The sequence below is a fragment of the Panicum virgatum genome, unplaced genomic scaffold (assembly GCF_016808335.1).
Source record: "Panicum virgatum strain AP13 unplaced genomic scaffold, P.virgatum_v5 scaffold_2256, whole genome shotgun sequence".
Taxonomy (NCBI): Eukaryota; Viridiplantae; Streptophyta; class Magnoliopsida; order Poales; family Poaceae; genus Panicum; species Panicum virgatum.
In genome coordinates, this window is record NW_024376284.1 from 47317 (window position 1) to 72783 (window position 25467).

Sequence of the window (25467 nt, forward strand, 5' to 3'; positions counted from 1 at the left end):
AAAACAATTTTGAAAATTTCAAACATGCAGTGGAGAAAAACAAATAAGGTGCAAAGAAAATGTTGAAAAGCGGAGAAAGCAAATATGAGATAAATACCAATTTACCTTTGGCAAGGGCGCGTCGTTTAAAGTCCGATGTGCACGACTTTTCTCCATCATTCTTACCATTCGTCGGCTCGTCTTGGAGAACTGGACGAGGTCGAACTCTCGACCTTCCGCCACACCTTCTTTTCCTTCTTCTTTCTTTTAGGTGCGGAGGGTCGTTATTCTGGATGGGGTTCTGGTGCGCCCCAGAGTGCTTGCCCTTCACTGTCTTGTTGGATCATGAAGCGCTGCTCTTCCTTCTTCTTGAACCTGAAAAACATATCATCTCTTCTGACACGAAAATAGATTTCTCCCTTTCCGACATCGATCTTTGCCTTGGCAGACCTTAGAAAAGGTCGCCCAAGTACGAGGTCAACTCCGAGGTCACCCTCCATATCCATTACCACAAAGTCGGCAAGGACGAAGGAGTCTCATACTCGTACGAAAACATGTTCGGCTATCCCTCTGGGATACCGAATGGTTGAATCTGCAAGCTGTACGAGCATAGTTGTTGGGGAAAGAGCAGGATATTCAAGTGCTTCATATATTACCTTGGGCATTATATTCACGCTTGCCCCCAGATCACATAGGCATCGCTCGAAGTGTTTGATGTAGATTGAGCAACTGATCATGGGGACCCCTGGATCCTCTTGCACCGCTACCACCATGCCATCCCAAATGTCGTTCCTTGGGGGATAGTACCTACCTGCATGGTTATTGCAAGGTGGCCTCCGGGACGAGTTACCCTGTCCAGTAGACACCATGCTGACATTTTCAACGGGAGACTCGGGTTGCCTCGGGATCTTCCCGCTCTCAACAGCAGGCAACGAAGTAGCAATTTGTGCAAGTTGGGTTTCGATCATTTTGTTGAAACTTAACTGGTTTTTAAGAGTTGAAGACAAAGTTTCAAGCTTGACATTTAAACTTTCCAGGGATTTGTCATTGGCCAAAAGCTTTTTATTTATATTTTCATTGATTTTAACATGGCCAAGAACAAATTCTCTCAAGGGAGGTTGGTTTGAATTGAAAGAAGAGTTGTAATTATTACCTCCCTGAAAAGGTGGACGTGGCTGGTTCCACCCTGGCCTCCTTGTTGTGGATGGTACCCGTTGTTGTTGTTGTTGAGGTAGGCACAGTCTTCACGGGTTTCGGGGCAGTCGTTCCCCGAGTGTCCTTCATTACCACAGACTTCGCACGTGAATTGCGATTCCATAGCATGAGCATAGTTTTCTCTATGCTTCTTGAACTCGGCCCTTTTGCCAAGATGCTTTAGTAGGAGGTCCACTTTGGCAACGATCATATCTATCTCCTTGACGGTATGCGTGCCCTTGGTGCGGGGTTGGAGTCGTTCATCACTCCACCCCTGATTGGAGACCATCTTCTCGACCAATGCTTTGGATTTGGCTATGGTCAGGTCGAGGAAGGCTCCTCCAGCAGCGGCATCAATATTGGCTCGAGATGTCATTGTGAGCCCGTTGTAGAAGCTTTGCAGGAAGAGCCACTCGTCCATGCCATGATGAGGACAGGCCAGGATGTATTCCTGCAGCCTCTCCCAAGCTTCTAGATGGATTCCATCCCTATCTACTGGAAACTTGAAATTCTCCAGCACAGGGCATTTGTTTTGCCCAGCGGGAAGAATTTTGCGAGGAACGCCTTGGAGCATTTGGCCCAGGTGTCAATGTCCTTTTCTTTATAAAACCACTGTTTCGCCTTCTCTAGGGGGGAAAGGGAAACAGACGAAGCTTGACAACGTCGGCGGCGACACACCGTATGACAACAGTGTCGCAGAGCTCCAGAAAATTCTGCAAATGTGCATTTGCGTCCTCATTTGGCTTGCCACAGAATGGGCTAGCCTGCACCATGTTGATGAGGCTTGATTTGAGCTCGAAGTTCACGTCCCTGACATTGATGTTGGGGCCAGTGGCCACATTGTTGGTGGAGGGGACGGAGAACTCGCGGAGAGTCTTTTCAGCCATAGCCTCAAGAACAAGTGGTGCTTCCGAAATGGGTTCCTGTGCCGAGAGGATAGCGAGAGGAGGAACGACGCGAGGTTGTGCCCTTCTCACGAGCCTCTCTGGATTGTCTGTGTAGTTTTCCGGCAGGGAGAAACCGGTCATACACTACCCCTGTCTTCTTTCAAATCAAAAATAAAAGAAGACATAAAGTGACATTAGCCTGAAAGAGTAAAGACTATATCCTGAGTACAAGGTCTAAGTTAATATCAGCACAATATCTTTGTTCACATGTCGTCCCCGGCAATGGCGCCAGAAATGCTTGTTGACATTTCTTAGCACAATCACTAGGAATGGTTAATGTTGGTACCCTGTAGCTGGGATACCCACTCCTGCTGCAGCAAGGCAGGACTCGCGTAGTCATCCGTAACTACGCCATAAGGGGTGGAGCAGCCGGGCCCCCATGGGTCAGGCTCTTACCTCACCGGGCCAACGGCCCCAGACCTGCTCTCGGCTCAGGGACGGGTCCGGTGACGCCATGTGTCCCTGAGGAGGGGAAGCTCCGCGCCAGCGGCCGAGGGCCCGGACCCCGCATAGGGGTCCGCGACCTCCCCGCGTCCGTCCGGACCTCCCACGCACCTAGAACCAACATACCGCCGGGGTGGGGTCCGGAGGCGCCACATGTCCCGCAGGCGCAGGCGCGGGCGCGAGTCTTCCGCTGGAAGACTCGCCCACCCACCGCATTCAATGTGGGTGGTTGAGGTGTGCTCTGCCGCCGCGGCACGTGGGGCAGCCTTTGTCAGGCCTCACTGTAGACCGCATATTACCGAGGTACACAGTGCAGTCGCATGCACCGCATCTGCGCACAGCCCATCTGCCACATTAAATGGATACAATGGCACGACACCTTTTCATCATATGGCCTACGCCGCAAGCTACACGACCCATTCGGCTACGCTTCAGGCAACGCCGCAAGCTACACCCTGGCGCCGTTTCGACAAGACAGGGCATGGCTATGCTGGACAGAAGATTCCCACAGGCAGAGCACAGAAATCTAGGAATGAGATCTCTGTCACCTGCAATGCCATAATGTTTGAACAATATGTCATTTTATACTACATCGTTGGGCCCACCTGTAACACCCGGTTTATAAAAGGACATAAACCGAGCAATCATATACGTGCCAGGATCAAGTCACACGTATATACAACAGAATGAATAGTATATCATAGCACATATCACGTAAAAAGATATAATAAAGAGAATACGAATGTTATTTATTACATTAATGACAAAAATGTCTGATACAGCGGAAGCGAAGTACAAATACGAATAAAGCTCTCCGAAGCTGAAGAAGGGCGCCACAGGGACGTCGACTGGGAGACGAACACCTAGAAGTCCTCGTAGTCCTGGTAGCGCTAGACGAACTCCCTCGTATCGGCAGGAACTGAGCAGCAGTAGCGTATCCAAGAGGAAAAAGTAGAGGAGAGGCAAGAGTGAGTACACAACTTGTACTCAACAAGTATAACACAAACTATGAGGCTCTAGGCTAGTATACCAGTTTTACACTCTGCAGAGGTTGCACATCTTTACCCACAAGTCGTGAGCTACGCTATAGGTTCATCACACTTCCTTAGGTGAGATGACTAGCGACTCACTACGAGGCCGTTACAAAGAATCTCGTTGGTAAGGCGTAACCGCGAAGAGTTAGATCGGCGACGATGGGGCCCACCTCTGGGGGTACAAGCACAGGAGCGCAATTCAAGCACAGACCAAGCCGGAGGAGCAGGGACCATTGAAGCTTACTACTCTTGCCCCGCAGGTAAGTTACTCCAAACCAAAAAAGACCTAATTATTAAGCCAAGTCTATCCCATTCTAGCCTTGTGGTAGCGCTGTTGTCCCAGGTTGTCGCTCTATGAACCGGTCCTTATGGAGAGTGGCCAACCAAGCACTAAGCACCGTGCTGGCCCCCTAAACCATGTTTCTACAAAAACCATCTTTTAACGAGACGTGAGCCACTCATCCACACAGAGGGCCACTCTCAGAATTAAGTTCAAGTAAACCATTAATCAAATTAATTAAAAAGGACCAGAGTGTGTTATAGCACAGCAACCTAGCACAACTAACCAAAATGCAACCCAAAGGTATATATAAAGGATATAAAGTGGCTAGAACAGTCCTTATAGGCATACAGTATTAAATGCAGTATGAAATTGTATTTAAAAGTGATAGGTTGTTCATGTTATACTTGCCTTCCTCATACTGCTCCTGCTGCTGCTCAAAGTGCTCGGAAGATGGCTGCTCCGGGTACTGGTACTGGGGCTCCTCAGATGGATCAACGTCTACTCACGAACACATGGCCAAAACAATGCACGATAATAAGCATACAATTAAACACTAACAAAAAGCTAAGAAACATTACATCAATACATAAAAAACAGCAAGAAAAACTAAGCCTAAACTGTTCTACGCGTTACAACGGCCGTGTGGGCATAAAGAACGCTAAAAACGGAGCTAAAATGCATTTTCTAGGCTAAAAACAAGTTCTAGGGGCTTATCTGCGAGAAAAACTAAGTTCCAGGGGTTTTTCTGCAAAAACCGAGGGCTAAAACGTAATTAAACTAAAACTCTAGGGTTTAACTCGCAAAAAGGCAAGGGCTGGATGGCGGGTTTGATTTCTGGAAAGCTCAGGGGGGTCGGTGCAAGATTCTGGGCCTGGTTTGAAATATTTTAACACTGAGTAGGACTGCGGGTTAATTTAGAAGAAACCGAGGGTCTCTTTTAGAAAAAGTCTAGGCCGAAAGGGTATCTTCTAATCTGGGCTGTTGGCTTTGGATCTGACGATCCGGACTCGGTCTGGATCCAATCTAATCGCAGTCGTTGGCTTTTAATCGGGCGGCTCAGGCGATTGGGGGCTCAGGCGGCGGCGCTGGGTCGCCGGAGTGCATCTGCTCCGCGGCGGTGCGTGACCGGAGAAAGCCATGGCGGCGCTCTAGGGCTCGGTTTCGGACGTGGGTTGGCCGGGGAGCACCGCTCCGGCATGGGTAGTGCACTAGGGTGCCTAGGGAGGCGCTGCAGGGCTGGGGGCATGGCCCTCGACGGCGAGGCGGCTCTGGGCGTCGGGATCTCGCCGGAGTAGGCGGTTCGATGGCTCCAGGGGGCTACGGCTACCAAAACTAGCGCGTAAAGAAGGGGCGGACCGGGATGTGGCTCACCGAGAGCTTGGAGAGGCCGGATTGCGCGGCGCAGGGGACCGGCGGCGAGGTCCGGGCGGTGAAGACGACGCGGAGTCCGTGGAGGAGTCGTTGCGGGGGTCGGGGTCGGAGAAGAAAAGTCCAAGGAGGCTCCTGGCGCCGAGGCGGAGCTGGTGCGCTGCTCGGCCGGAGCTCCGGTGTGGCGGAGCGGCGTAGCCGCGGCGGCGCAGAGTGGCGGCACGGCGGAGCTGCGTTGTTGCGGTGGCTAGGGTTTGTGCGGAGCCAGCGGGATGGGATGGCGGCGCAGGGGTGCGGCTGGGGTTAAGAAGGGCAGGGCTGGGGATTGCGGCGGGATAGGGATCCCAGCGGCCTCGCCGATGATCCCGGGCGGCCGTTGCGCGGAGCCGGGAAGGAAGGGGAGAGAAGAGCGCTGACGCGCGGGCCCAGCGTGGCAGAGGGAGTAGCGCGCGGGGCGGGGCGAGCGCGGTTGCAGGCACTGACGTGCGGGGCCCGGATGGCAGGGGCGAGAGGCGACGCGCGGGAGGGTGAGTCGCTGGGCTGCTGCGTGACGCGGGCGGGCGGGAGCAGGCCGGCGCGAGCTGGGCCGAAGTGGAGCGGGAGTTGGGCCCGCGTGGGGTTCAGCTGGGCCAGGGACTTGGGTTGGGTTTCCAGGGGAGGTGGGATTGGGCCTGGGTCGAGGGTTGGGCTGCTGGGCTAGTTTGAGTTGGGTTTGGATTTCTATTTTCCTTCTCTTTTCTAAATCTAGCTCCTATTCAAACTCAACGAAAACTAGTTGAATTCAAACTTGAATTTGAATTCCACTCCAAAACTCAAACAATTAAAAAAAATGCACCAGCATGAATGCAACAACAAAAAAAATTAAACCTATGATAAATTTTAATTACTTGAGGAACAAAATTAGATTAAATGCCGGTCTAACACAATAAACCTTAGAAATTTAAATAAAGCCAATTAAATTTATTAATAAATGCTGGAAATTAAATTAGGGTGTTACATACCCTACCCCCTTAAAGAAATCTCGTCCCCGAGATTTAGCTGGGCTGGCTAGCAAAGAGATCTGGATACGTCTTCTTTAGCTCGTCTTCTCGCTCCCATGTAGCCTCAGCTTCACTGTGGTGACTCCACTGAACTCTGCACATCTTGATGCGCTTGTTCCGAGTAACCCTCTCTGATGTCTCCAGAATCTTTACCGGATGCTCAGTATAAGTCAGGTCCTCCTGCACATCTACTCCATCCAGTGGTGCCTGTTCCTCGGGTACTCGCAAACACCTCTTCAGCTGAGATATATGGAAGACATCATGAACTCCTGAGAGGCTGAGAGGTAACTCCAGGCGATAAGCAACTTCGCCTTTCCACTCTAGCACCTTGAATGGACCAACATACCGAGGTGCTAACTTCCCCTTGACATTAAATCTGCGGATTCCCCTCATCGGAGACACCTTCAGGTACACATAATCACCGACACTGAAAGTCAGGTCTCTCCGTTTGCCATCTGCATAGCTCTTCTGTCTGCTCTATGCAATCCTCAGATTTTCCCGCATAGCCTGAACCATCTGCTCGGCATCATCTATGATCTCAGGGCCAAAGAGCTGCTTCTCACCAATCTGATCCCAATAGAGAGGAGTCCTGCACTTTCTGCCATACAATGCCTCGAAGGGGGACTTCTTTAGACTGGCCTGATAGCTGTTGTTATATGAGAACTCAGCATAAGACAGGCACTTATCCCAACTAGTACCGTACTTAATGGCACAAGCTCTCGGCATATCCTCCAACACTTGGTTGGTTCTCTCTGTCTGCCCATATGTCTGAGGGTGATAAGCGGTGCTGAATTATAGCTTCGTATCCAAAGAGTCATGAAGCTGCTCCCAGAATCGAGAAGTGAACTGAGACCCTCTGTCAGATATAATCTTCTTGGGCACACCATGCAAGCAGACAATCCGAGAGATGTACAACTCTGCAAGTCTAGCACCGGAGTAAGTAGTGTTCACTGGAATGAAGTGAGCAACTTTCGTCTGTCGATCCACTACTACCCAAATGGAGTTGTACCCTTTCTGAGTACGAGGCAATCCAACAATGAAGTCCATAGTGATTTCCTCCCATTTCCACTCTGGAATCTTCAAAGGCTGCAACAGACCTGCTGGCCTCTGATGTTCAGCCTTGAGACGCTGACAGGTGTCACAAATAGCCACGTACTCTGCCACTGAACGCTTCATACCATACCACCAGAAATGTTCCTTCAGATCATAGTACATCTTCGTGCTACCCGGATGAATAGAGTAAGCTGTACCATGGGCCTCACTCAGAGTCAACTTCCGGAGATCCTTCACATCTAGCACACAGATCCGGTTCTTGTACCACAAGGTACCCTGATCATCCTCTCTGAAATGAGGAGCCTTGCCCTTCTTGAGCAACTCACGGATCTCCTGTAGCTTCTCATCATCTTTCTGATGCTGCCTGATCTCTGACTCTAGAGTCGGTACTGCCTCAAATGCTGCACTGGAAGTATGATGCAAGAAGCCCAGACTCAACTGCTCGAACTCCTTGCATAACTCTGGAGGCATCTGGAAAGCCACGGCCATGTTGACATAACTTCTCCTGCTCAGAGCATCTGCTACAACATTGGCCTTGCCCGGATGATAGTGAATCTCCAGGTCATAATCCTTGACCAACTCTAGCCATCTTCTCTGCTGCATGTTCAGCTCATTCTGCGTGAAAATGTACTTGAGGCTCTTGTGATCAGTGTAGATATCACACCGCTGCCCATACAAGTAATGCCTCCAAATCTTCAGAGCATGCACAACTGCGGCTAACTCAAGATCATGAGTGGGATAGTTCAGCTCATGCCGGCGTAGCTGCCGTGAAGCATAAGCAATCACTCTGCCCTCCTGCATCAGAACACACCCAAGACCATCCTTCGAAGCATCACAATATACCGTGAACCTCTTCATCTAGTCTGGCAGAGTCAGGACTGGCGCCGTAGTCAACCTTTTCTTCAGCTCATCAAAGGCCCTCTGACGCTCATCAGTCCACACGAAAGCCACATTTTTCTCCAACAAAGAAGTCAAAGGCTTCGCGATCTTGGAGAAATTCTCAATGAACCTCCGATAATATCCAGCTAAGCCCAAGAATGACCTGACTTCCTTTACTGTCTGCGGTGTCTCCCACTCGAGCACATCCTTCACCTTGCTCAGATCAACAGCAATGCCTCCCTGAGAGATAACATGACCAAGGAATGGAACCTCGTCAATCTAGAACTCGCACTTGCTGAACTTGGCATACAGCTGATGCTCTCTCAATCTCCGCAATACGAGTCTCAGATGCTCCTCATGCTCTTCTTCTATCTTGGAGAAGATCAGAATATCATCAATGAAAATCACCACAAAGACATCCAGATAATCCATGAAGACCATGTTCATCAGATGCATGAAGAAAGCCGGGGCATTAGTCAAGCCGAAGGACATGACCGTATACTCATATAGCCCGTACTTGCAGGTGAATGCCATCTTCGGAATATCCCCAGGACGGATCCTCAGCTGAAAATATCCCGAACGAAGATCAATCTTCGAGAATATACGAGCACCTCAAAGCAGATCGAAGAGATCCTCAATACGGGGCAGTGGATGCTTGTTCTTGATAGTGACTGCATTCAGCTCCCGATAATCGACACACATTCTCTTCGAGCCATCCTTCTTATCTACCAGCAACAATGGAAAAGCCCAAGGAGAGAAGCTGCGACGGATATAGCCCTTGGCTAGCAACTCATCAATAGTCTTCTTTACTTCTTCATGCTCTATAGGTGCCATACGGTAGGGCCGCTTTGCATTAGGAACTGTGCCAGGCAAGAGATCAATACAAAACTCAATGGCGCGTTCAGGCGGCATACCTGGCAGATCATCCGGAAAGACATCCGGGAATTCAGACACCACGCGAATACCATCCGTGGGTCTAGCCTCCATCTGATGAAGAAATCCAGAAGGCTCTACTGCACTGATAACAACCTCTTGGCCACTGGAAGCTGATAGCAAGACTGTCCTCTGAGCACAATCTATCTGGACTCCCCACTTGGCCAGAGTCTCCATTCCCAGAATGACATCAATGCCCTTGGTGTCTAGCACCATCAGATCAGTACAGAACTCTACTCCCTCAAAGAAACACTGACTCTCGGGCAGTAAGTGTGAGACCTCAACTGTCCTCCCGGTGAAGATACTAACAGGTACCTCTTTAATGTGCTAGTATGAATACCATGATGCTCGACAAAAGACTGAGTAATGAAGGAATGCGTAGCACCAGTATCGAAAAGCACTGTAGCTGGATATGAATTAACCATGAACGTACCAATAACCACGTTGGGAGCCTCGGCCGCTGACTCGGCCGTCACGTGGTTCACTCTGCCCTGAAGTGGCGCCCTGGGCTGAACTGGGTGCCCCTGCTGTCCCGCCTGCGCCTTCCGGGGGCAAGCGTTGGCGTAGTGCCCCGGCTGCCCGCAGTGAAAGCAGGTGCGAGGGGGCCCTGAGCCTGCTGTCCAGTAGGAGCTGCCGGACGTGGAACCTGCGGTGCCGGTGGAGCTGGTGGAGCACGAGCCGGAGGCGCCGGTAGCCTCGGGCCCTGACCTGCCTGCTGCTGTCGAGGCGGGTACTGCTGCGGTGGCCTCTGCTGGTATTGCTGAGGAGGCCGGTACTGCTACTGGTACTGCTGAGGCTGCTGGAGGCAAGGACGAGTGTTGTTGCCGGAAGCAACGGGGACAATCTTCCTCTTCTTGTCCTCCATCTCCAAGTGCTTGCGCTCAGTGTTGAGCGCGCTGTCAACCAGATGGTTGAAGTCATCGAAGCGGAGGTTGAGCAGCGTGTACTGGAGGTAGTCCTCAAGACCCTCCATGAAGTGCTCCTGCTTCTTGCGGTCATCCGCAACATCGGCAGGGGCGTAGCGAGCCAGCTGAAGAAAGCGATCACGATACTCCGTGACCGACATAGTCCCCTGAATTCACAAAGACAGATAGATATCGGAAGATTAACTCAAGATTCATAAGGATAGAACAAGGGGCATTAGCTCAAAAGAAATCGCTGAACGATTATATCTAAGATTACCTGCTTCAGTGCAAGGAACTCCTTCTGCTTCATCTTAATAACGCCCGCGGGGACGTTGTGGCTGCGGAAACGCTCCCTGAACTGGAGCCAAGTGAGAGACTCGCGGTCATGAACAGGGTGGGACTCCCACCAGTCCAAAGCTGCCCCTCGCAGCTGTCCTATTGCGTACAAGACGCTCTCACGATCATCGCACTGGGCGATGTCCAGCTGGCGCTCCACAGCACGGAGCCAGTCGTCGGCCTGAAGAGGGTCGGACGTATGAGAAAACATCGGCGGGTGACCCCTCAGGAACTCAGCACGCCTGTCGCGAGGCTACGGCGGTGGAGGAGGCGGAGGCTGAGTGTGAGCCTGCTGAAGCGCCTGAACAGTGTTGTTCAGGGTAGCCATCATCTGCATCTGGAGCTGGAAGTACTGCTCTGGAGTCAAAGGCGGCGGCATCGGGATCCCGGTCCCCTGAGTGTTCTGACCCTGGTTGTTCTGCCCCTGCTGGTCAGAACCACGCCTGGTGTTCACCATCTGATTTTGGACAAAAGATTTCACGAGTATGGATATTGCAGGAATAAATTCAGATGGATATGATAACTCTTTGCGGAAAAAAGATTCAGCCATGATAAAGTAGACAGGATAGAGTGGACTGTTTTACCCCCAACGATCTAATTCATTTTATTAATTAGTTAACTTTAGCATAAGAGTGATTTTCTTTAAACAAATTTAAACTACTAAGCTATGCAATCATTCAAAAATCCAAATCAAACATGTAGCATAATAACAGGCAGACAATTTTGACGACTTAGCCGAGTTTAACACACAACTCGACTAACCACAACACGTCGCGGAACGTGCTATCGTATTATTATAAAAGGGTCACCTAGCTTACTCATGGTGGTCAGATGACTGATTCAGGCCAAAATCTACGAAAACTATTCTTCAGAGAGAGAAAACAAGGCAAGACGGGTAAAAGTCATAGAAGTCAAGGGGTATAATAGTAAAATAGTTTCAGCAGGCAAGGATTGGAGAGAAGAAGTCCTAAAACTCGACCAGTTCTTTCTAGGCTTCGTCCTACAGTCGATATGGCTCTGATACCACTCTGTAACACCCGGTTTATAAAAGGACATAAACCGAGCAATCATATACGTGCCAGGATCAAGTCACACGTATATACAACAGAATGAACAGTATATCATAGCACATATCACGTGAAAAGATATAATAAAGCGAATACGAATGTTATTTATTACATTAATGACAAAAATGTCTGATACAGCGGAAGCGAAGTACAAATACGAATAAAGCTCTCCGAAGCTGAAGCAGGGCGCCACAGGGACGTCGACTGGGAGACGAACACCTAGAAGTCCTCGTAGTCCTGGTAGCGCTGGACGAACTCCCTCGTATCGGCAGGAACTGAGCAGCAGTAGCGTATCCAAGAGGAAAAAGTAGAGGAGAGGCAAGAGTGAGTACACAACTAGTACTCAACAAGTATAACACAAACTATGAGGCTCTAGGCTGGCTGACTGACTGCATTAGCTTTTAAGTCTTGGCAAAATTTTATTAAAGCTATTTACTACGAGTTGATGAATTACCATTAACCCAGTTACATAGTAATTAATCTAGATTAAACATGTTACTACTGAGAACCAAACCAAAGACCACCAAGGTAACCCCGAGAGGCACCTCCCTCGTCGGAAGGAGACAACCCCACTAATCAAAAGGAGGATCTGGGCCGCTCATAACCGTGAGCACGGCTAGTATACCAGTTTTACACTCTGCAGAGGTTGCACATCTTTACCCACAAGTCGTGAGCTACGCTAGAGGTTCGTCACACTTCCTTAGGTGAGATGACTAGCGATTCACTACGAGGCCGTTACAAAGAATCTCGTTGGTAAGGCGTAACCGCGAAGAGTTAGATCGGTGATGATGGGGCCCACCTCTGGGGGTACAAGCACAGGAGCGCAATCCAAGCACAGACCAAGCCGGAGGAGCAGGGACCATTGAAGCTTACTACTCTTGCCCCGCAGGTAAGTTACTCCAAACCAAAAAAGACCTAATTAGCAAGCCAAGTCTATCCCATTCTTGCCTTGTGGTAGCGTTGTTGTCCCAGGTTGTCGCTCTATGAACCGGTCCTTATGGAGAGTGGCCAACCAAGCACTAAGCACCGTGCTGGCCCCCTAAACCATGTTTCTACAAAAACCATCTTTTAACGAGACGTGAGCCACTCATCCACACAGAGGGCCACTCTCAGAATTAAGTTCAAGTAAACCATTAATCAAATTAATTAAAAAGGACCAGATTGTATTATAGCGCAGCAACCTAGCACAACTAACCAAAATGCAACCCAAAGGTATATATAAAGGATATAAAGTGGCTAGAACGGTCCTTATAGGCATACAGTATTAAATGCAGTATGAAATTGTATTTAAAAGTGATAGGTTGTTCATGTTATACTTGCCTTCCTCGTACTGCTCCTGCTGCTGCTCAAAGTGCTCGGAAGACGGCTGCTTCGGGTACTGGTACTGGGGCTCCTCAGATTGATCAACGTCTACTCACGAACACATGGCCAAAACAATGCACGATAATAAGCATACAAGCAAACACTAACAAAAAGCTAAGAAACAGTACATCAAAACATAAAAAAACAGCAAGAAAAACTAAGCCTAAACTGTTCTACGCGTTACAACGGTCGCGTGGGCATAAAGAACGCTAAAAACGGAGCTAAAATGCATTTTCTAGGCTAAAAACAAGTTCTAGGGGCTTATCTGCGAGAAAAACTAAGTTCCAGGGGGTTTTCTGCAAAAACCGAGGGCTAAAACGTAATTAAACTAAAACTCTGGGGTTTAACTCACAAAAAGGCAAGGGCTGGACGGCGGGTTTGATTTCTGGAAAGCTCAGGGGGGTCGGTGCAAGATTCTGGGCCTGGTTTGAAATATTTTAACACTGAGTAGGACTGCGGGTTAATTTAGAAGAAACCGAGGGTCTCTTTTAGAAAAAGTCTAGGCCGAAAGGGTATCTTCTAATCTGGGCTGTTGGCTTTGGATCTGACGATCCGGACTCGGTCTGGATCCAATCTAATCGCAGCCGTTGGCTTTTAATCGGGCGGCTCAGGCGATTGGGGGCTCAGGCGGCGGCGCTGGGTCGCCGGAGTGCATCTGCTCCGCGGCGGCGCGTGACCGGAGAAAGCCATGGCGGTGCTCTAGGGCTCGGTTTCGGACGTGGGTTGGCCGGGGAGCACCGCTCCGGCATGGGTAGTGCACTAGGGTGCCTAGGGAGGCGCTGCAGGGCTGGGGGCATGGCCCTCGACGGCGAGGCGGCTCTGGGCGCCGGGATCTCGCCGGAGTAGGCGGTTCGATGGCTCCAGGGGGCTACGGCTACCAAAACTAGCGCGTAAAGAAGGGGTGGACCGGGATGTGGCTCACCGAGGGCTTGGAGAGGCCGGATTGCGCGGCGCAGGGGACCGGCGGCGAGGTCCGGGCGGTGAAGACGACGCGGAGTCCGTGGAGGAGTCGTTGCGGGGGTCGGGGTCGGAGAAGAAAAGTCCGAGGAGGCTCCTGGCGCTGAGGCGGAGCTGGTGCGCTGCTCGGCCGAAGCTCCGGTGTGGCGGAGCGGCGTAGCCGCGGCGGCGCAGAGGGGCGGCACGGTGGAGCTGCGTTGTTGCGGTGGCTAGGGTTTGTGCGGAGCCAGCGGGTTGGGATGGCGGCGCAGGGGTGCGGCTGGGGTTAAGAAGGGCAGGGCCAGGGATTGCGGCGGGATAGGGATCCCGGCGGCCTCGCCGGTGATCCCGGGTGGCCGTTGCGCGGAGCCGGGAAGGAAGGGGAGAGAAGAGCGCTGACGCGCGGGCCCGGCGTGGCAGAGGGAGTAGCGCGCGGGGCGGGGCGAGCGCGGTTGCAGGCACTGACGTACGGGGCCCGGTTGGCAGGGGCGAGAGGCGACGCGCGGGAGGGTGAGTCGCTGGGCTGCTGCGTGACGCGGGCGGGCGGGAGCAGGCCGGCGCGAGCTGGGCCGAAGTGGAGCGGGAGTTGGGCCCATGTGGGGTTCAGCTGGGCCAGGGACTTGGGTTGGGTTTCCAGGGGAGGTGGGATTGGGCCTGGGCCGAGGGTTGGGCTGCTGGGCTAGTTTGAGTTGGGTTTGGATTTCTATTTTCCTTCTCTTTTCTAAATCTAGCTCCTATTCAAACTCAACCAAAACTAGTTGAATTCAAACTTGAATTTGAATTCCACTCCAAAACTCAAACAATTAAAACAAATGCACCAACATGAATGCAACAACAAAAAAATTAAACCTATGATAAATTTTAATTACTTGAGGAACAAAATTAGATTAAATGCCGGTCTAACACAATAAACCTTAGAAATTTAAATAAAGCCAATTAAATTTATTAATAAATGCTGGAAATTAAATTAGGGTGTTACACCACCTGTCGGGGACTCAACGGCCATGTATGCGCCTCCCTTGCGGTATAAAAGGGAGGCGCTCGCAGCTCACTATAGACTCAGCTCTAGACACGCCAAGACTCTCACAACACAAGCTCGGTTTCACTCCGAACAACCCTGCTCTCAACCTCTTGAGAGCGCAATCAATACAACACACAGTGTACGTAGGATATTACACTCCGGCGGCCCGAACCACTCTAAACCTGCTGTGTTCATCGCGTTCTTCCATCGAGATTGGGCTAATCCTAGCTAACCCCCGAGTACTCACCCTCTGGGTTTAGACGGGTGCACTACGCCACCCGGCTGTGGGTTTGCACACCACGACATCTGGCGTGCTAGGTAGGGGTGCTTTAGCTAGTTTTAGCTCATCTCTTCCCTATCTCCATGGTTTGGGTGGTTGAGCACTCCCACCACGACAGCGACGTGGAGATGATGGAGGGTGTGGCGTCATCCACGCCACACGCCTCTCGCCTTCCTGCGCTAGGGGCAACCGTGCCCGTGGAGCAGCCACCGTCGGCAACGGCGCATGCTGCACGTCGGCAAGAGTCAGAGCACCCGTCAAGGGCCCCCTCGCAAGCTGCGGGCGGTGGAGCGCTGGTGGCAGCTAGGGAGTTGCTTCGCAACCCTCTGGCTGCTGCAGCCTCGCCAGATGCCCTGAGGCAGTGGTGGGACGACGTTGACTGTCTCCTCCATCTGGCTCAAGCCTCCCCCAGTTCTGTAAGGACTGGGCAACGACCTCTGCCTGGCAATGCGGTGGTACCCTACCACCGGCGCCAGGGCGGTGCGTCGGCATCCGTGCTTTCCCCCACGGTGAGGGGTGCACAAACAGAAGACCTGCGGGCGGAAATCAACCGCAGGCGCGTGGGTGAGGACGCCCGCATCTCCATGGAAAGGGTGCGAGAATGCCGCCTCAACATTGAGGATCGCAACCTCAATGCCGACAGACGGGCACCCCGGTGGCTGGGGTGGGTTGCGCTGCGCTGGCGGATCACCTCCGCGCGGTGGCATGGCCGTCCAAGTTCTGCTCGCACCTGCCGGAGAAGTACGACGGTACCACTAATCCGTCGGAATTCCTGCAGGTGTACGTTACCGCCATCACAGCAGCTGGTGGTAATGACGCTGTCATGGCGAGCTACTTTCATGTAGCCTTGACTGGGCCAGCCCAGACTTGGCTCATGAACCTCACTCCTAGAACGATTCAGTCTTGGGAGGAGCTCTGTGCAAGGTTCACTGCGAACTTTGCCTGTACGTACCAGCAGCATGGTGTGGAGGCTCACCTCCACGCCGTGAGGCAGAAACCCGGAGAGACACTCCGGGCATTCATCTCGCGCTTCACCAAGGTACGGGGTACCATTCCTCATATCTCTGACATATCTATCATTACTGCTTTCCATCAGAGGGTACGTGATGAGAAGATACTTGAGAAACTGGCGACGCACGAGGTGGAAAGCATTACCACGCTTTTCTCCCTGGCTGACAAGTGTGCCAGGGCCGCTGAGGGCCGCGCATGGCACTCAGCCCCCCAAGACGGAGACACCAAGGCTGGTGGCTCCGGGGCTACCGTCCAGGGCGGTGGCAAGAAAAAGAAGAACAAGAACCGGGGTCGCGGGGAGCCACCTCCCGGTGGTCCAGTCGCTGCAGTAATGGCACCAGCTGCTGCGGCAGCGGCTGGGGGCCAGAATGCGCATGGCAAACGCCCGTGCCCGTAAGGTGGCAATGGAGGTTCATGCCCAGTTCATCCCACCGCTCGCCACAGCGCCGCTAATTGCCACGAGATCCAGAAACTCGCGAAGCGGGTCAGTGGGTGGCGTGAGCGGTCTGGCAAGGAGAAAGCCTTCGACAGCGAGACCGCTGTCGGGGAGAAGGAGCTAGGGTACCAATCCCCCGCTCGGGAGCTGAAGGGCGTTTATAGCCATGACAACTCCGACTCTGACAATGAGGAGTGCTGCAAGAAGCTGTCTGTAATGTACGGTGGAAGCTGGGAGCTTGTCTCCCGGCGGGACGTGAAGGCCCTTCGCTGAGAGGTCCTTTCGGCGAAGCCGGGGGTCCTGAAGGCGGCGCCACACCACAGGTGGAGTACGCCACCATCTCTTTCGGGCCATCTGACTACCCGGAGAACATGACCAGGGCTGGTGTACTACCTCTAGTCACCGCCCCTATCATAGCCAACATCAGGCTCTATCACGTGCTGATTGACGGTGGGGCTAGCCTCAACGTCATCAGCTATGCAGCGTTCAAGCAGCTGCAGATCCCGGAGTCCAAGCTGACTCCCTCTCGCCCATTCTGCAGAGTGGGCCCACATCCGGTGTTCCCTCTGGGGAGCATCACTCTGCCGGTCACGTTCGGGACCGAGGAGAACTTCTGCACAGAGAGCGTCTAGTTTGATGTTGCAGAGTTGAACCTCCCGTTCAATGCCATCATTGGCAAGCCGGCTCTCTAGCGCTTCATGGCCATTGCCCATTACGGGTATTCGGTCCTGAAGATGCCTTCCCCTGCCGGAGTCCTCACCGTGCGGGGTGACCGCACCGCTGCCGTCGCTGCAGTTGAGAAACTGCATGCTTTGGCGGCAGAGGCTGCACGTTCCGAGGAGGACCCATCCACCTTGCGGGCCAGGGCGCCCGCAAAGGCACCTAAGGTTCAGCCATCTGATCCAGACAATGTTCCTGTGAAGACCGTGCAGATCGGAGCGGACTCCTCCAGGACCACCCGCATCGCGGGAAACCTGGAGGAGAAATAGGAAGACGCGCTCATCACTTTCCTCTAGGCAAATGTGGACGTGTTCGCCTGGGAACCGTCACAGATGCCCGGGATCCCCAGGGAAGTGATCGAGCACCATCTGAGGATCTACCCTGACGCCACGCCGGTACACCAGAAACCCCGGAAGCAGTCCGTGGAGCGGCAGAACTTCATCCGTGAAGATGTCTGCAAGCTGCTATGCGCTGGCTTCATCGAGGAGGTCCACCTCCCCGAGTGGTTGGCCAACCTGGTTGTCGTCCCAAAGGCCAACGGGAAGCTTCGGATGTGCATCAACTACACCAGCCTCAACAAGGCATGTCCTAGAGACCCCTATCCTCTTCCACATATCGATCAGATTGTGGACTCCACCTCTGGGTCTGACCTTTTGCCTTTCCTAGATGCATAGTCTGGTTTCCACCAGATTCAGATGTCTAGAGAGGATAGGAAACATACTGCTTTTGTAACAGTGGATGAACTTTATTGCTATATTGTCATGCCATATGGTCTGCGGAATGCCTTACCCACGTTTGTACGAGCTATGAACAAAACTTTCTGTAATCTAATTAGACATATAGTTGAGGAGTATGTCGATGATATTATAGTCAAGACTAAGGTAGGGTCAACACTAGTTGAGGGCCTGTCCCTTGTCTTCGACCGACTGCGCGCCACGTGCACGAAGCTGAATCCCGAGAAGTGCATTTTTGGCATCTCGGCAGGGAAGCTATTGGGTTTCCTAGTCTCACATCGAGGCATCGAGGCAAACCCAGCCAAGATCAAGGCGATCGAGGCGATGAGGCCTCCCGGCCGCATCAAGGACGTCCAGAAGCTTACTGGATCTCTGGCCGCTCTTAGCAGCTTCATTTCGAGGCTGGCTGAGAGGGCCCTCCCCTTCTTCAAGCTATTGAAGAGGTCTGGTCCATTCTCTTGGACTGAAGAGGCTGAACAAGCCTTCCAGGAGCTGAAGCAGCTCCTCACCTCACTGCCAGTATTGGTGCTCCAGAGCCAGGTGAGACGTTGTTTTTGTATCTTGCTGCGTCTGCAGAAGCGGTCAGCATGGTGCTGGTCGCCGAGAGGATGGAGCAAGCTCGCCAGGGGGACACCAGGGTCCCTCCGGCCAAGGATGGTGAGCCAGGCCACGGACATGGGGGTCTGACAACCACTCCTCTGTCTGAAGGTCCGGACCCCGCACAAGGTGGTCCGGAGGAGCCTCGACCCAGTGGGAACCCAGAACCACTGGAGGCCCAAAGACTTGACGTGGTGGACAAGGGTGAGCCGGACCCAGTGGCCAGGGCCCGGACCATCCAGAAGCCAGTCTACTATGTCAGCAAAGTCCTCAATGAGGCAAAGGCCAGGTATCTTGAGACGCATAAGCTTATCTATGCCATACTTATTGCGTCCAGGAAACTGCGCCACTATTTTCAGGCACACAGAGTTGTCGTAGTGACCTCTTACCCGCTAAGAGCAATCCTGCACAACTCCAATGCCACGGGCAACATTGCCAAGTGGGCAGCAGAGTTGGCTGAGTTCCGCCTGGACTTCCAGCCTCGCCATGCAGTCAAAAGCCAAATCCTGGCTGATTTCATAGCAGAATGGACTCCTTCCCTAAGCAATTCTGGGGGTCCGGACCTCAACGCCAGACCCCCGGAGCCGGAAGTCAGGACATCAGTCTTCACCGAGCCCCACTGGACACTCTTCTTCGACGGGTCCGTCCGCAAGCAGTGGACTGGAGCTGGTGTGGTCCTCATCGACCCAAACGGAGATCAACTGAAGTACATGGTGCAACTTGAGTTCAAGGCCACCAACAACATGGTAGAGTATGAAGCTTTGATCTTTGGCCTGACACAAGCCCTGTCTCTGGGGGTCTGGCAGCTCCTGGTGAAGGGAGATTCTCAGCTAATCATCAAGCAGGTCCGGGGGGATTGCAGCTGCAACAATCCCCAGCTCGTGGCATACCTCATTCACGTGAGGAAGCTCGATAAGGACTTCGACGCCTTGGAACTGCAACATGTTCCCTGCAAATTCAACACAGCAGCAGATGATCTCTCTGCGAGAGCATCTACTTGGGCATCCATGCCCGAGGGCGTCTTCGAAAGACGGTTACTGAGACCTACCGCCCAGCCTGCCGAACTGGGTGAAGGGGATCAAGCTAGCACCTCAAAGCTAGCGGTCCCGGCAGCATTCCATCTGTGGTACCTGCCCTGGGTTGTGTACTCTGTTGAGGACCCTGGAGACCTCATAGAGCCACTCCCACCTGCTCAGGGAGGTCCCGATGCATGGATCTCCGAGATCCGAGACTACCTGAAAGACAATATCCTTCCTGATGACGATGTGTCCGCTGAGCGCATAGTACGATTGGCTAAACACTACGCTGTGGTAGAAGGGTATCTCTACCGCTGTGGCCCCAATGGTATCCTCATGTGGTGCATTTCCCAGTTAGAGGGCCGCGAGTTGCTCGCGGAGATCCATGGAGGCGAGTGTGGAAATTATTCCTCATCTCGCACGCTTGTTGGTAAGGCCTTTCGGCATGGCTTCTACTGGCCGACAGCACTCCAGGATGCGGCTAAGCTGGTAAGGTCCTGCAAAACATGCTAGTTCCATCAAAGAAAATACACACACCGGCTCAAGCTCTGCAAATGATCCCACCCTGTTGACGCTCCTTAGCGCCCCAATTTATGTACCGCAAGCGCACGGGATCATGTAGCTTTTCCCTTAGAGTATTCCCCCAAGGTTTATCAATCCATGGAACCAAAGATACAAGAAACAATCTACTAACATAGAGAATCCTTCGTATTGAGGTGTTGTAAAACGAATCTAATCTACTAAAAATAGCAAACACCGAAGGTAGCAAGAGAAAGTTAGAGATAACCAATCTAGATCACCTAGATCATGCATATGTTGTAGTTCAAGCCGGATGTAGTGAAGCAAGACAGATGTGAATCTCAATGAAAAGCATCTTTAAACCCAAAATCTCCAATCCGATCCTTCGATACCCCATCTACTAAAGCAATGCCCTGTCACGACGCCCCCCTTTGGACGAAAGCACCCTGAAGCAAATCGAACCCCCTTTGGTAGTTCCGCCATGAACCTCTAGCCACCATTACTACAAGATCATGCTAAGCGATCTATCTCGATAATAGATCTAAGATGAAGCAAACCCAAAGAAAAGAACGAAATCGAAAGAGAGAACATGGTCGCTAAAAATTCGGAATCACAAGTAACTTCACCATGAATGATTGTACATCACAAGATCACAACCGGGGCCCTACCTTGATCTTGATGATCCTAGCTCTAGTACTCCGATGTGGTCTTCCTTGCAAGGTTCCCACGTCGGCTAGGGAAGCCCCTAGACAACTAGCACGACCCTCGGCTCTCCGAGAGGTGTCCCAAATGATCTTCTGCGTGAGCTTGGGGGAGGGGTCTTTAAATAGGCTCAGGATACCCTAGGTCGAAGGGGAGGCCGAGACTCCCTGAAAAGGGCCTGGGCCGGCCGGCTCAATGGGCCCAGTGTAACACCCTAATTTTAAATTCCAGCATTTATCAATAAATTTAATTGGCTTTATTTAAATTTCTGAGGTTTATTGTGTTTAGTTGGCATTTTTAATCTAATTTTGTTCCATTAAGTTATTAAAATTTATCATAGGTTTAATTTTTGTGTTGCATTCATGCTGGAGCATCTTTTCTTTTGTTGTGGTTAGGTTTGAATTCAAATTAGTTTGAATTCAATTAGTTGTATTTGGTTAGAATTTAGAAAGGAAAAGGAAAAGAAACCCAAACCCAAAACAGGAAACCCAGCTCAAAGCCCAGTCCAACCCAAGAAAAGGCTTGGCCCAACCCGTTTCCTTTTTCCCCGTGGCCCACCCCTTTCCCTATCCCGGCGGCCCATTCACTTAGCGCGGCCCGCTTCGCCCCCGCTCCCTCTGCGCGCGGCCCAGCACGCACTCGCGCAGCAGCCCGCACGCCTGCGCCGCCCGCCGGCCTCACCCGCCTGCCAACAGGGCCCACGCGTCAGCCGCGCGCGCGTCGCTCTCACTGAGCACCCGGGCCCGCCGGTCATCCCCTTCCCCTCCTCCTTTCCTTCCTCCCCGCGTCCGAATTGCTCTGCTCGCTGGACCACCACAGCCCGCCTTCCTCCCCGCTGCGCCGTGGCCCGGCCTGCCTCGCAGGCCTAACGGCCAGCCTCACCCGAGCATCATCTCCCCTTCTAGAAGATTCCTCACCCGAGCCAGGAAATCACAAGGAGAAACGTCCCGGTCTGTTTTCCCCGCACGGAGCTTTCCTCGCCGCGATCCTCGTTGGTTTCCAATCCGCGGCACGCCTATCCAGGATCACCGCCGGCCCTTAAATTAGCACCCCAAGGACCTCCCCCCCCATCCTATTCCACCAGCGCCGCCACCCCAAAGCCCTAGCCTCGCCGCCGCGTTCCCGGAGTCGGAGCAGAGAGCCTGCGCCGCCGGGAGCACGGACATCCGCCGCCGCTCCGCCTCCGCGAGTCGACGCCACGACTTCACCTTGGAGTCAGGAGCGCCGTCGACTCCCCCATCCCCGTCCTCGGCCCCGCTGCGCACGGAAATCTTCTTGGAAGGGCGCCGCCGACCCACCCCTGCGCCGCCGCGTTTCCTCCTCGACGACGACCCTGCGCCACACCTCCCTTCAATCCAGAGCGCGGTGAGCACTGCCCCGCCCCTACCTACCTCTTGCGCTAACTATTGTGGCACCTGGGCCAAACCCGAGGCCGGACACCGCTCGTCGGCGTTCCTCCGCCTCGCACGCCGCAGATCCGCCACGGCGGGCTCTCTGCAGCACTGCACCGTTCCTCGTTGCCCTTGTTTTGGCTTGCAGCAACGCAGCGCACACAACCACATCCTTTGCACACAGAATCTAGGCCGGTAACGCATGAACGCACGCTCGCCGGCGAACCTCACGGCGCGGAGCCGCCGCCGCAGTTGCCCCCATCACGCAGAGCCTCGCCGTGCCCCGTTTTTGGTTCCAGTGGACTACGCATGTCGCCCTCATTCTGTTGCACCAGATAGCGGCCCGAATAACCCTCTGTAGCGCCCGAACCGCTACTCCGACGAACTCGCCGCCGCGGAGCTTAGTCTCCGGCGGGTTCCGCCGCCCTGCCCCGCGCTCGGCTATTCCTGGCCGCAGGATCCTGATCGGACGAACCGAGTCAACCCGAGCCCGAGTCAAACACACTAGATACCGGTCAGCGCCTGCAGGTTTTGCAAAAGAACCCCTGGCTTTTCCCGGATTCAACCCGCAGTCCACTGCCTTGAAAAATAATTACAGTTAGGCCCATATTTTAACACTTTAGCCCCTGAGCTTTGTAGATTTTGAATCCGCCGTCCAGCCCTAGCTCTTTTGCGAGTTAGACCCTAGAATTAATGTTTATTCACGTTTTAGTCCTCGGTTTTAGCAGAAAAGCCCCTAAAACTTCAGTTTTCTTACAAATAAGCCCCTGAATCTTGTTTTAGGCCTAGTTTATGCGTTTTAGCTCCGATTTTAGCGTTCTTTATGTCCACGCGATCGTTGTAACGAGTAGAACAGTTTAGACTTAGTTTTTCTTGCTGTTTTATTGTATTGATGTACTGTTTCTTAGCTTTTTGTTAGTGTTTGCTTGTATGCTTATTTCGTGCAATGTTTTGGCCATGTGTTCGTGAGTAGACGTTGATCCATCTGAGGAGCCCCAGTACCAGTACCCGGAGCAGCCGTCTTCCGAGCACTTTGAGCAGCAGCCAGAGCAGTACGAGGAAGGCAAGTATAACATGAACATCCTATCACCTTTAATTACAATTTCATTCTGCATTTTAATACTGTATGCCTTTAAGGATTTCCTAGCCAGTTTATATCCTTTAAATATACCTTTGGGTTGCATTTTGGTTAGTTGTGCTAGGTTGCTGCGCTATAACACACTCTGGTCCTTTTTAATTAAATTGATTAATGGTTTACTTGAACTTAATTCTGAGAGTGGCACTCTGTGTGGCTTGAGTGGCTCACGTCTCGTTAAAATTGGCTTTTGTTAGAAACATGGTTTAGGGGGCCAGCACGGTGCTTAGTGCTTGGTTGGCCACTCTCCATAAGGACCGGTTCATAGAGCGACAACCTGGGACAACAGCGCTACCACAAGGCTAGAATGGGATAGACTTGGCGTAATAATTAGATCTTTTTGGTTTGGAGTAACTTACCTGCGGGGCAAGAGTAGTAAGCTTCAATGGTCCCTGCTCCTCCGGCTTGGTCTGTGCTTGGATTGCGCTCCTGTGCTTGTACCCCCGGAGGTGGGCCCCATCGTCGCCGACCTAACTCTCGCGGTTACGCCTTACCAACGAGATTCTTTTTAAAGGCCTCGTAGTGAGTCGCTGGCCATCTCACCTAAGGAAGTGTGATGAACAACTGGCGTAGCTCACGACTTGTGGGTAAAGATGTGCAACCTCTGCAGAGTGTAAAACTGGTATACTAGCCGTGCTCACGGTTATGAGCGGCCCAGATCCTCCTTTTGATTAGTGAAGTTATCTCCTTCCGACGAGGGAGGTGCTTCTCGGGGTTTACCTTGGTGGCTTGGTTTTGGTTTGGTTTCTCAGTAGTATCATAATTAAATCTGATTAATTACTATGTAACTGGGTTATGGTAATTCATCAACTCGTAGTAAATAGCTTTAATAAAATTTTGCCAACACTTAAAAGCTAATGCAGTTGAGTCAGCCAGCCTAGAGCCTCATAGTTTGTGTTATACTTGTTGAGTACAAGTTGTGTACTCACTCTTGCCTCTTCTCTACTTTTTCCTCTTGGCTATGCTACTGCTGCTCAGTTCTTGCCGACACGAGGGAGTTCGTCCAGCGCTACCAGGACTACGAGGACTTCTAGGTGCTTCGTCTCCCAGTCGACGTCCCTGTGGCGCCCTGCTTCAGCTTCGGAGAGCTTTATTCGTATTTTGTACTTCGCTTCCGCTGTATCAGACATTTTGTCAATATTGTAATAAATAACTTTCGTATTCGCTTTATTATATCTTTTTACGTGATATGTGCTATGATATACTGTTCATTCTGTTGTATATACGTGTGACTTGATCCTGGCACGTATATGATTGCTCGGTTTATGTTCTTTTATAAACCGGGTGTTACACCCAGGAAGGCCGGCCTGGCCCATTTTCTCGCCATCTCGCGTCCTCCTTTCTCCCCAAGTCTTCTGGAGTTTATACCTTTCACGATTGCACCCCGTTGGACGTCGTTATCTTCGAGATTTCTTTGAGGGAAAGGATAGGACGCAGAATCCTTCCTTAAATCTCTATTTGCTTTGCTTAGCCCCGAAGTATCTCGATCTCATCTTGTGGGCTTTGTCCTTTGGGCTTCATTGGAGGGTGGATGTGCACGAACAGGCTTCTAGTCCTCATGGCCTTTGGTCCTTTGTTTGGGCTTTGGCCTTCGTCTTTCTTCGTGTTATTGCGTGATCATGGGCCTCGTCATTTCATGCTCCAAAATTGGTCAAAAACCTGCAAAAACGAAGTACCTCCAAAATATATGTGCAAATGCGAAAACGACCAATAATCGGGCCGAGGTTAGGATGGTTAGTGATTTTGATATTAAATTCATGCCATTATCAAAGTTAAACAGGGGATAAAATGGATACTTAAGGAGCACCAACATTCCCCCCATGCTTAAATGTTGCTCGTCCTCGAGTAAGTCCTTGATAAAAATCAGTATTGCCTTTCGATGTCCAATCCCTGCACTTGATCATACACGAGAAAACACAATGCTCCCAAAAATATTTTGCAGATAATAGTTCAAGTTGTAACCAGCTTTTTCAATGTGGAAGGTAGATACAAGTTAAATGCTTCACCACAATTATTAAACACATGCTCTCAAAATTAAACAAGTCTCAGAATTAAGAAAGTAAGTTCCATAAATAATGCTAAACCAAGATCAATAATTTAAACCTCATTGCAATTTGCTCATGGAAACTCTCAGCTCATCTTGTC

General features: G+C 51.9%; 1 non-coding gene across 1 annotated transcript; it reads left to right on the forward strand.

Moving 5' to 3' along the window:
- Positions 1-1592: 1592 nt before the first annotated feature.
- On the forward strand, positions 1593-1700 carry LOC120694038. Its single transcript, XR_005683302.1, has one exon. It is a non-coding gene; the product is annotated as a small nucleolar RNA R71 (small nucleolar RNA).
- The last annotated feature ends 23767 nt before the right edge of the window (positions 1701-25467 follow it).